Source organism: Otolemur garnettii, unplaced genomic scaffold (genome assembly GCF_000181295.1).
Source record: "Otolemur garnettii isolate 467f Iridium unplaced genomic scaffold, OtoGar3 scaffold00050, whole genome shotgun sequence".
NCBI classification, from domain to species: domain Eukaryota; kingdom Metazoa; phylum Chordata; class Mammalia; order Primates; family Galagidae; genus Otolemur; species Otolemur garnettii.
The window spans coordinates 7,055,735-7,064,525 of NW_003852445.1; positions in this window are offsets into that span (position 1 = coordinate 7,055,735).

The window sequence follows — 8,791 nt, forward strand, 5'->3', positions numbered from 1 at the left end:
AATATTATGGTCTCAAGACCCTTTCTTCAAAGAACCCTGTGTGGAAACACAATATATAGAACATGTAAAAAGCATCTACTCTGGGGGGCACAGGTGTGGGGGTACAGAGTCAGCTCAGCCTCCCTTTTACTGCCACCTCTTTAGGGATATGGTCTGAAAACCACTGATCAGGCCATTTTATCAGAAAAGGGAAGAGATTTTTCCAGGGCCAAACAGTCTGTGTCAGAGCTGGAGGCAAATTGGCAAGTGCTTTTATTTTGGTCCATTCCTATGTTATTGAGACCCACCTCCCACCCCAATTACTTCATGAGTGATTGGAGCAGAATTCTTTGGAGCAGAAACCCAATGAGACATGGGAGTTGTGGAAGAGATAAAAGACAGTCCAGATAAACGCTGGAAGGGGAGGCAGTGACTAGGACCTAATTTGGATCTTTCCTCCGGGGTTCCTTTTTCTCATCATGTCAAAGTAGCATCCAGCCTTTCTGGCCTTTGGCTGCTCATCAGGGTCCTGGCTTCTCTGGTAACTATGTCCCACCATTATCACACAGCCAGGATGAGAGAGCCCTGGTCTCCTTTGGAACAATGAGCCATGGGGAGGACAAGGGAACCCTTCCTCCTGAGCATGAGCAGAAGTCCTGACTTGGCTCAAAAGAGAGTCCAGCATCTTAGTTGCTCCTGAGCAACTAACCCGGACTCTTATAGCCCATTTTGTGTGTGATCAGCAGGTATCTGGACCTAAAAAAAAAAAAAAATCTGCTCCCTCTTTTGTGTCTTGCAAGGGGAGAGACTGGTATCTGGGAGTGGAGCTTCAAACACTTTGTCTGAACATGACCACTGATGTTAGAGTGTGGAGGGGTGGGTAGGTGGGCATCAGGGAGTGGGCCCTATTTGGGGATTTCTGGGTACCATTCTTACAGGCTTATACAACCCCACAGGAAGGCAGATGAGGCATAGCAGCTGATGTATCAACTGGATTTGTTCTTTATGTTGCCAGGCCCCGAAGACTGGAAGAAACCAGCGGTGATCTAAAACATCACCTCATACCTAGAGTGGCCCAAACCAACAGCAGGAAACCCACATCAGCGGGTAATCCAGCCAGCCTCTCTAGCCCTGACTTTGGAATGTGGAACTTAAAGCATTTTCAATATCCTTTGAGTTTCAGCAGATCTGTTCACTTTATTAATGTTATGGCCCTGGACACGTGTGGCTTAGAAGCATGCTGTGAGGCATGTGAAAGCCAGTCAAAGCATCCGTGTTTACCCTGCAAAATTCAACAAATGGTTTCTTTCCATAGAGATGTTTTAAAATAGAACTATATTAACACTCACTTGGGAATTGAGGTCATTTCTCCTATTTGTGCCACCCACTTGTGAACTTACCCTCAGTGTATAAGTATATGTGCTGTATGTTTTAAAAATATTACTTTGGGCTGGGCATGGCGGCTCATGCCTGTAATCCCAGCACTCTGAAAGACCAAGGTGGGAGGATTGTTTGAGCCCAAGGGTTTGAGGTTGCAGTGAGCTGTGATCACACCATTGCCCTCTAGCCTGGGCAAAAGAGCAAGACCCTATCTCTAAGGCAAATAAACAAAAAATATATATGTGTATCTATAACTTGGTATAGTTTGTTACTATGAGAAAACTCAACCTTCCATGGCTATGGTGTTTTGGGAACTTTTAGAATGACAATATTAGACAGAGATTGATTGATTTGACTGGCAGAATTTTAGATTTTGCTGACATGTAGCATATTCCATACTATGATATTTAGGTAATATTCCAGCTTGAGCCAATTGTGAAAGAGACATTTCACAAGAGATTTATATGCCGCACCTCCTAGCCGCCTTTGACTCATTCCATCCTTTTCCCAGTGCATGACAGAGCAGGAAAGGAGGTGAACGGTTTTAGGAAAGAGGACGCATTGGTTTACAACCTTCACCTGTTGTCTAGAGAGTTTTCTGATCTTGTATTCTGTGGTGGCATTATCTTACCCTTCGATAACACATAGAGGCAAAGGCAAGCTCGCTGGCATGCCATGCCATGCATCAAGATCCCATTTCCCTGGGGATAGTAAAAACAGACATTCCTCATCATTTCCATTCTTACCCTGTTTATAGTAATGATTGTAACTTGAGGTGTGCAGGTGTTTAGGCTTAAGAAATTGTAACTCAATTTGCCAGGAAGAGGAAAAACAAAAGAAAGCTACTGTGTGCTATGTAAATGTCTGGCCATCCAAAGCCACTCTGCAGAAGAGCCCTGGAAGGAGCTTGATAAATTGCTCTCACAATTATTATCATGCCTCTGTGTGGTTATTCATGTTATAGCTCGACATAGAGAAAAGATCCACATTTTACCAAATTCACACAAACATCAAACAAACAAGAACTCCGGTTTGCTGAAGAAAATCACACAGCTGAGTAGATCGATGAGATCAACACTCATGAGGACTACTCACCTCAACTGGACCCTCAGATCTGCCTAGCTAGTTTCCATTCTAGTTACTAGCTTCCATGCTTCATAATAACGATTTCATATTTTCTTCACCTCCCTCAAACATCTGATCCTCTCCATCCCCCCACCCCCATTTTCAGTGAACAGAAAAATTCACTCTTCTAGAAGAAAACCGAAGCCCTCAGAAAGAAATTTCCTCCCCTTCAAGGTGTCAAGGCCCCAACTTACCTACCCCTGCCTGCCTCTCTCTCCACTTCTTCCTCCTATACAATGAAGGAAGCAGCGATGGCTCCATCAGTAGCTTCACACACTTGATTAGGATGTGAAGAAGGTGGGCGGACACAGATCATTTTCAGGAAATCAATTTCCAAAGCCACCTCTGTGGTGTTCCCTCTCCTTATAATGATGGGCCCAAGAAGAAGCCTTAGTCTGCCGTTTCTCCTTCCTGACCTTCACTTTCTCAGTTCCCTTCTCTCCCTCATTCTGAATACTACTCTGGCACCTTGCTCGGCAGTGTAAAAAAACAAAAGGACTACTTGAGAACCTTCCGCTTGAGGAAGTCCTCAAGAGAGCAAAGCCTAGAGCAGGCCTCCTCAAACTACAGCCGCAGGCCACATTTGGCCCACCTAGGACATTTATCTGGCCCACCAGGTCTTTTTGCCACTGCTGCCTGTCCTGCTTGGCAGCCGACTCGTCCCAGGGCCCTCAGTCTGGCCCTCCAACGGTCTGAGGGACAGTGAACTGATCCCCTGTTTAAAAAGTCTGAGGACCCCTGGCCTAGAGAACTTCATTGAGAAGATTCAAAGTGGGCAGTCCTGTGCCTCAGTTCTGTGCCCTCTTCATTTAATCATTCAAATCCAAAAGTGCCATGGTTGACACAGGATACATATTAACCACACTTCTGTGAATGGAAAAACAAAATTAGACATTTTCTGGTAGAAAGTCCATCTGATATTGGCTGATGGGCTTACCAGAGAGGACAGGCTTTGCAAATAGGATATATGGTAGACATTTTCCCCAAAATGAAAGAACTTTAATCTGCAGCTCCATGGTTTGAACAAAAATATATTTAAAGTACATACGCAACTTCCTTTCCCAGCAAACATGGAGTAGCAAGGACCAAATTTACCCTCTTGCCTGAAAACAACCAATGAAACAGACAAAGAAAAAAAAGGGTTTAAGGACACTAGACATCAGGCAAAAAAAGAAGACAGTGATTCCCGAGAAACAAAAAACAAATGAGATGAGTCCCGGTGATCACCTAGTTAATCCCTGAGAATTTCCAAGATATATTGCAGGGAGGGAGAAACCATGCGGACTCTGAGCTAAGGGGACATCTATGACTTTGAGGCAACCAAGGTGGCTAAATACTCAGGACAGAGTACTGGAGAGGAAAAAGGTACACAGAGAATTCTGAAAATCTGCAAAGGCCCCCTCTTGAAGGTTCAACAGAGTACAACTCATTGTCTAAGTGTGATGAAACTACTTGAGATCAAGCAAAGAACACCCAGAACCATAGGAGGGAAGAGTAGCCACTAGTCACAGACAGCCTGAACAGGGCCTGTCCCCACTAGCCAGACTGGAAAACTTCTTAATTTATGGAGAATCGGAGACAGTTCTCAGAAGGGTCTTGCATCAGTAGTGGGGATTCATTAGCCCTAGGCTTTTTTTTGTTTTGTTCTTTTCAGTTTTTGGCCGGGGCTGGGTTTGAACCTACCACCTCCGGCATATGGGGCTGGCGCCTTACTCCTTTGAGCCACAGGCACCACCCCTAGCCCTAGTTTACATACTGCTCAGTCCTATCTAACAAATCTGAAAAGTAGGACCTATTAAGCTAGTTGGCAAACTAATACACATCCACACAAGAGAAAAACTCAATTCAATTCAAGTTGGGGGGAGAAAGAAGGGAAGAAAGGGGGGAGGGAGATTAGCGCGTTCCCACCTAATGGGCGCAATGTAAGGGTATATGGCACATCTCCTGGGTGCAGGACACTACTGCAACAGGAACCTTACCTAACAACACAGACATTGTAACCTGATCATTTGTACCCTCATATTAATCTGAAATTTAAAAAAAAAATCTTCAAAAATAAAATAAAATAGTCACTTAATAATAATAAAAAAAAAGACAGAAAAAAAGGAAGACCTGGCTCAATGCCTGTAGCTCAGCAGCTAGGGTGCCAGTCACATACGCAGGAGCTAGCAGGTTCGAACCCGGCCCAGGCCTGTTAAAAAACAACAATGATGGCAGTGCCTGTGGCTGAAAGGAGTAGGGCGCCAGCCTCATATGCTGGAGGTGGAGGGTTCAAACACAGCCCTGGCCAAAAACTGCAAAAAAAAAAAAAAAACAATGACAACTGCAACAGAAAACAACTGGGCATTGTGGCGGGTGCCTATAGTCCCAGCTACTTGGGAGGCTGAGGCAAGAGAATCACTTAAGCACAAGAGTTGGAGGTTGCTGTGAGCAGTGACACCAGAGCACTTTACCGAGGAAGATAGTGAGACTCTGTCTAAAAAAAAAACCTATTCTTACCAGGGATCAACTGTCTTTAAGTAACTTAACTGCACCCCAGAACAAAGCTCAAGACTATTTATGGGAATCCAAAATGTAAAATTCACAATGTCTGGAGTATCCAATAAAAACGTTATCAAATTACCAATCATATGCTCTTAGTATCCCTCATCTGGGTATTTGTATGAGTTTTTTATTCATTCTTTGACTCACCACATATTTATAAAGCTTATGCCGTGTGGTCTGGCCCTGTAGTAGGAATAGGGAACTCATGAAGAATAAGATCTGGAATCTCCCCTCAGGAAGCTCAAGAAGCTTTGTATGTTGAAACAGACACACAGAACCAGAATGCAATGTGGTCTGTACAATAGTAAAAGTATTTGCTGAGGTAGAGAAATATAGAGGAGTTTAAATATTTATCATAGTCTCAGGGGCTGATACATGAGGTCCTTGAAGGCAGACCCAGACCTGTGATACAAGTCAGTCCTGAAAAACATGAATTGCCTGGTGCCTGTGGCACAGTGGCTACGGCGACAGCCTCATACATCAAGGCTGGCAGGTTTGAACCCAGCCCAGGACAGCTAAACAACAAAGACAACTGCAAAAAAAATTAGCTGGGCATTGTGGCAAGCCCCTGTAGTCCCAGCTGCTTGGGAGGCTGAGGCAAGAGAATGGCTTAAGCCCAGGAGTTTGAGGTTGCTGTGAGCTATGATGCCATAGCACCCTACCAAGGGCAACATAGTGAGACTCTGTCTCAAAAAAAAAAAAAAGTCATGAATTGCTATCCTCCACAGGTGGAAGGAATCTGATTTAATGAATTTGTAACTAAGTGATTAAGGGTGGTACCATTCCTCTGAGGGTGGTACCATTTTGAAGACTCAGATTCAGTCCTTACCGTTGACAAGCTAGATCTTCAGCAGCTGCAGCAGGGCTCCCAAACACCTTCCATGCCTATGACGATGGCTGTGCTGTTCCTGGGCCCATTGCATTTACTGGGTAGCTAAGGGCAGAGCTGGCCGACTGCCACATCTGGTCACACAGGTGTTTGAAACTGCCCTTTATAAAATTAATAAAGGGCCACAAGGTGGGAACTGTACTAGGGGAAATATATATATAACCAGCCATTGTTCCTAGCTTGCTTTCCTATAATTGCTTACCGCTCAGGAGTCATGGTCATACAATTCTTAGCTTTTTCTATCGCTCTCATAGATAATATCACCCATGTAAAACCTAAGGCTAGCTTTTGAGACATCTTTCAGACCCTGAATTTTAGTGAGTCGGCTGACCCACTCAGACCAGTGGCCCATACCAGTTGAAGAACTGACTCAACAGATCTGTGACCTCCCCCACCCAAGAACCAACTCAGCAAAAAAGACAATTTCTATACTCCTATGGCTCTGCACAATCCTAGACAATTAGCAGACTCAATTGCCTAGCCCTTTGCCCATCAAACCATCTTTAAAAGGGTGTTCACACCTGCAATCCTAACATTCTGAGAGTCTGAGGTGGGTAGATCCCTTGACCTCCCTGAGCAAGAGTGAGACCCCATTTCTACTAAAAATAAAAAAACTAACCATGCCTTGTGGCAGGCACCTGTAGTCCCAGCTACTCTGGAGGCTGAGCCAAGAGGATCACTTGAAGCCAGGAGTTTGAGGTTGCTATTGAGTTATGAAACCACGGCACTCTACCCAGGGCGACAGACTCTGTTCCAAAACAAACAAACAAAAAAACCCTTTCTCTTAAATTCTGAGGGAGATGAACTGAGAACTTCCTTCTGTGTCCTTGTATGGTGCCTGTGATATTAAACTTTTTCTCTGCTGTAACCCCTGTTGTTTCATTGTATTGGCTTCCTCTTGAGCAGTGGGCAATGAACCTGGTAAGGCTCTACCATTGTCAGTGTTTCTCCCTCAAAGATGTTAGCTTTCAGGCATTGATTTCAGACAAAAAGATCCACATATCTTATGCTTAATTCTATAAATTCATTCAGGTGCTACTTTCCCAAACACCTTTGTCTCTGATCTTATACTCTTGCCATCTTGCTCCTTCTAGAATATGACGAACCAGTCCATCAATCTGTGATTTTTCAGTAATCAACATGCGCTTCTTACATATGATCAATAACCACACGTTTCACTTTGCCCTCTAGACCACTTAACACTGTCACCATCAACACCAAAAGTACTCATTGCTCTGCTTCCTGGAAGCATTACTCCTTCCTACCATCCTTGAGCCACTCCGGTGTGAGTGCACAACAGTCTATTTTCAATCAGCCACGCATGAATTTTTTCTTCCTACTTAGTGGAGTTAGTTAATAAAGGGTAGCAGAAAATGCCACCCCAAAACATGCCACTTTCCCATATGAGATATTTTCAGCTGAAGGTAATTGAGAAGAAGCAGATACAAGAAAAGCTCTCTGCTCTTTCTCTATTTTTATAAACGAATGACACAAATTTGTAAGGGCTCTTTCCTTCCTTGGATAGCAGGAAGGACAGGAGTTAATCACAATCACCAGAGACAACTTCAGACCTTTCTCAGCGGGAGACAGCATGAATGAAATCTACAGAGCACACTTTACTAACTAGCCATTATCTTCCATTCGTTCCCCTGTACATTTACCTTCACACAATGGAGTCTAGAAACTCAAAGTTCTTCTTTGATTTGTCACTTCTCTAAAAATGTTTTATTCTTTTGTTAAGATGCAACATAAGCACAAGTTCTAACCACCCCTTTGAGTAACTCATCAGTGAGTGCTCCCACATACAAACTTGATGTATGTCTTAATAAACTTTTGTTTGTTTTTTAAAAAAATTATCAGTCATGTAAAATATGACCCAGAATCAGAAAAATCAACTGAAACCAACATAGAAGTGACAGGAATGTGAGAATTACACAAGGATATTAAAAGTTATTATAACTGTATTCCATATGTTCTAAATAGAGAATTAGAAGCTGTTTTTAAATACCCACCTTGAATTTTTTTTTTTTTTTTAAAGACAGAGTCTCACTCTATTACCCCAGGCTAAAATGTCATGGGATATGCCTAGCTCACAGCAACCTCAAACTCCTGGGTTTAAGTGATCCTCCTGCCTCAGCCTCTTGAGTAGCTGGGAATACAGGTACCCACCACAATCCCCAGCTAATTATTCTACCTTTAGTTGAGATGGAGTCTTACTGTTGCTTTCAGTTTGATCCTAAATTCCTGAGCTGAAGTGATCCTCCTGCCTCCTCCCAGAGTGCTAGGATTACAGGCATGAGCCACTGGTCCCAGTCACCCTCCTTGTACTTTAGAGATGAAAACTAAAATGTCTGAGATTTTCAAAAATCACTAGATGGAAGGAAATTTGTACTAGCTTATTTATTGCAGCTCAATTTACAATTGCCAAGATGTAGAAACAAACTAAGTGCCCATCAACCCAGGAATGGATTAATAAACGTGATATATGAATACCATGGAATACTATTCAGTCATAAAAAAGATGGAGACTTTACATCTTTTGTATTAACCTGGATGGAGGTGAAACACATTCTTCTTAGTGAACTATCACAAGAATGGAAAAGCAAATATCCAATGAGGAAAGGTGAGGAGGGGGAAGAGGAGAGGAGGGAGGGGATTACATGCTGTCACTTAATGGGCACAATGTAAGTGTATATGGCACACCTCCTGGGTGAGTGACACAAATACAATAGGAACTTTACCTAACAAACACAAACATTGTAACTTAATTGTATCCTCATATTAATCCAAAATAAGTTTTTTAAAAAATAAAATATCGGCTCGGTGCCTATAGCTCAACCGGCTAAGGCGCCAGCCACGTACACCTAAGGTGGC